The following is a 3,591-nucleotide window of genomic DNA, read 5'->3' as shown; positions in this document are numbered from 1 at the left end:
AAAAAAAATCCAATAGGTGTCAATGTCAATCACGGGATTTTTCTGACCACCAACCTACAGAGATTGTTCTGCCTCATCTTCTTGACTATTCACCTGAGACTATCCTGGGGATACATTCATCATAGTGACCACGGCAGGCAGTTCTGCTCTTCCATTGTTTTATTTCCTCACGAACTTGAGTGTTTTGAACATCTGCTGCATGTCCACCTATTCTGTGATGAACATTCTACATACATAAGACCAATCGCTACCTGGCTTTCATCTTCCTGAGTTAAATATTTACTTAATAAACTAAGAAATCTACCACACGCCAGGCATTGGTTTGAAATCACCTCTGGCTTTGATCATGGCCGTGACTTCAGGTGAGACCCAGCACCCAGAGTCTCCAAGGGCCTCAGCTCACCGGTGACACACTGCACTTTGTGGGAGGCAAAACCCGGGCCCCAACAGCATACGTTGGGCTGGCACATGGTCTGGCCTCTGGACTCAGACCTCTGACTCGTCTTTCCTCTGCAGGATGCCGGTCTGTCCTGAGCTCAAGGTCAATGTGGCCAGGACCTTGGGAGTGGGAGGGCTGGGTTGTGGGTTGTCCTTGTCTTCTAAATAAAGCTGTGTAACTTGAAGGAAGGAGCGGGAGGAAGGACATTCCCTAAGAGAGGGGATGTCAAGTATCAGCCACTCACCACACCCTTGTGAGTGCCTTAGTGCCTTACCAATTCCTAGAAACCCATCTGCTGACAGCTCTCAGTTTTTTATTTCTAGTCTACACGTCTCTGTTGAGCTTAAGACTTACAGATTGGAGAGCCTACTTAGCATTCTCTTAGATGTCCAATAGGCGTCATATATCTACCATGTTAAAAATAAAACCATTGATCCTTCCTGCCCTCTATCTGACCTCCTCTTCATCTTTGACAAATTGCCAAACCACATTAACATTAAATCAATGCGACTGGATCCCTTACTTCTGAAGACCATCTCATCTACCCACCACAAACCTGGGCTTACCCACAAACAGTTCTTACTGGGATTCCTACAGTGCTCACCGTTTGGTTTTTCTAATTCTACTCAATGTTATCTCAAATCGTTTTCTACAAGGTAGCCAAAATGATGTTGAATGGGGAAAATTGAAAAACATTTTCCCCAAGATCTAGAGCCAGATGAAATGTGCATACTCACCACTGTTAGTCAACATGTACTAGAAGTTTTGGTTGGAAAATTAGATAAGAGAAAGAAATAAAAATCATACTAATAAGAAGAGAATAAATAAACTATCCCTGTTGGAAAATGATATGACTCTAAAAAAACTAAAAACTGAAAAATCTAAAACTCTACCAAAAGAATCTTAGCACTGATAAGCAAATTCAGTATGGCTACAGAACACAAAATCAGCAAACAAAAATCAACATCATTTTATACAGCAATAATGAACTTGCTGAGAAAAAAATATGATAGCAATTCCATTCATAATAGCTATAAAAATAAAATATGTGAAAATAAACTTGACCCAGGAATAGAAAGACTTCTATGGGGAAAAGTACAACACTGATCAAAAAATAGAAGAAAGCACACACACACAAAGCAGAATGAATGAGTGAATGAATGCCTGTATTCATGGACTGGAACAATCACATTGTTAAAATGTCCATACTTCCCAGAGTAGTGTGCAGATTCCATAAAATTCCCATTTAAATACAAACGACTTCATAGAATTAGAAAAGAATCATTAAATACATATAGAAACACAAAAAATCCTTAATAAACAAAGCAATCTTGAGCAAAAAGAACAAAGCTCTTAGCATCCCAATCCCTGACTTCAACACACTCTCCAAAGCTATCATAACCCAAACAGCATGACACTGCACTGAAAACACAGACCACTGCAATAGACGAGAGATCCCAGAAACAACCCACTTATCCACAGACAGCTGACTCATAGCAGTGCCAAAAACAGATCGGGGGAGGAGAGTCCCTCAGGAAACGAGCTGGGGAACAGGCTATCCCAGGTGGAAGACTGGAACCCCACTGCTCTTCGTCCTACACAGAAATCAGCTCAACACGGACCAGAAATATCAATACGAGGCTTGACACTATTAAACTCCAGGAGAAGAGCGTGTGAGAAACACTTTCAGACATTGACACTGGTTACTTGGGTAAGACCTGAAAAGCATAGGCAGTAAATTTAAAAAATGACTATTCCATGAAATAGAAATGGAGGGAACCTTCCACATTCATTCTATGAAGCTAGCATCACTCTGACACCGAAACCAGACAAAGACCCATCAAGGAAAGAAAACTTCATGCCAATATTTCTGATGCACACACATGCAAAACTTCTTAATAAAATGCTAACAAAGAGCAATCAGATAGGCAAAGAAATTAAAGAGACACATATAGGAAAAGAAGAACTTACATTAGCTCTATTTCCTGACAGTATGATTCTATACCTGGAAGACCCAAAAAGCTCCACCAGAAAACTTCTAGAACTAGTAAATGAATTCAGCAAAGTAGCAGGATGTAAAATCAACACCCATAAAGCAAAGGCATTTCTGTATATCAGTGACAAATCCTCTAAAAGAGAAATGAAGAAAACTACCCCCCAAAATAAAATAAAATACTTGGGAATCAACTTAACAAAAGAGGTGAAAGATCTATAAAATGAAAACTCCAGAACCCTAAAGAAAGAAATCAAAGAAGACCTTAGAAGATGGAAAGATCTACCTTGCTCTAGGATAGGCAGAATTAATATTATCAATATGACCACACTTCCAATAGCACTATACAGATTTAATGCACTACTGATTAAAATCCCAATGACATTCCTCATAATAATAGAAAAAGCAATCATGAAATTCATCTGGAAAAATAAGAGACCCAGAATAGCTAAAGCAATCCTGAGTAAGGAGAGTGAAGCAGGGGGCATCACTATACCAGACCTTAAACTATACTCAGAGCAATAGTAACAAAAACAGCATGGTATTGGCCCCAAAACAGACTGGTAGACCAATGGTACAGAACAGAGGACACAGAGAAATGATTGGGTTGTGAAAGCCTTAACCCACTCAGTGAATTGTCTCCTGTTGGGGTTAACTGAGTGGTAACTGGAGGCAGGTGTGGCCAAAGGAGCGGGTCCCTGGGGTGTGGCTTGGGTTCACGTTTGTGCATAGCTGTGTCTGCCAGGGAGAGAAACACTCTGTATCAGTGTTTGGAGGTACCCGCATTCCACCTAGCCCAGAGCACCAGATTCCTCCATGTGTGTATTCCAGTCTATGGTGACAGAAATATGAAAGTAGTTGCCTGGGTTTGAGGATGGGGAAGATTGACTAGAAAGAGATTTTTCAAATAATGGAAATAACTTCTCAAAAAACATGCAATATACATTTTAGTATAACAGCTCCAACCAAGTGGCTTTTCAGGAGTGCACCCCTGGCCCTAGTTGTGGAGTTACAAGATCTGTCCTGCCTCCCTGCCGCCTTATCTCCTGCTGCTCCCCCCAGTTCACATAGGCCTTCCCTACTCTGCTCTTCTGCTTCAGCCAGAGGGGTCTCCCACCAGCAAAGTAAAACTTCTCCTGACTAAAGGACTTTGCGTTTG

At 41.1% G+C, this 3,591-nt stretch overlaps 1 non-coding gene across 1 annotated transcript; it reads left to right on the top strand.

Annotated features, from left to right (window-relative positions):
* The first annotated feature begins 316 nt into the window (after positions 1-316).
* LOC143390309 (small nucleolar RNA ACA64) lies at positions 317-452 on the top strand. The gene has a single exon (XR_013090232.1). It is a non-coding gene; the product is annotated as a small nucleolar RNA ACA64 (small nucleolar RNA).
* The last annotated feature ends 3,139 nt before the right edge of the window (positions 453-3,591 follow it).

This window comes from Callospermophilus lateralis, unplaced genomic scaffold, assembly GCF_048772815.1.
Source record: "Callospermophilus lateralis isolate mCalLat2 unplaced genomic scaffold, mCalLat2.hap1 Scaffold_52, whole genome shotgun sequence".
NCBI classification, from domain to species: Eukaryota; Metazoa; Chordata; class Mammalia; order Rodentia; family Sciuridae; genus Callospermophilus; species Callospermophilus lateralis.
Note: the sequence above shows the minus strand (reverse complement) of the source record. Positions and strands in the feature narration are given on the sequence as shown.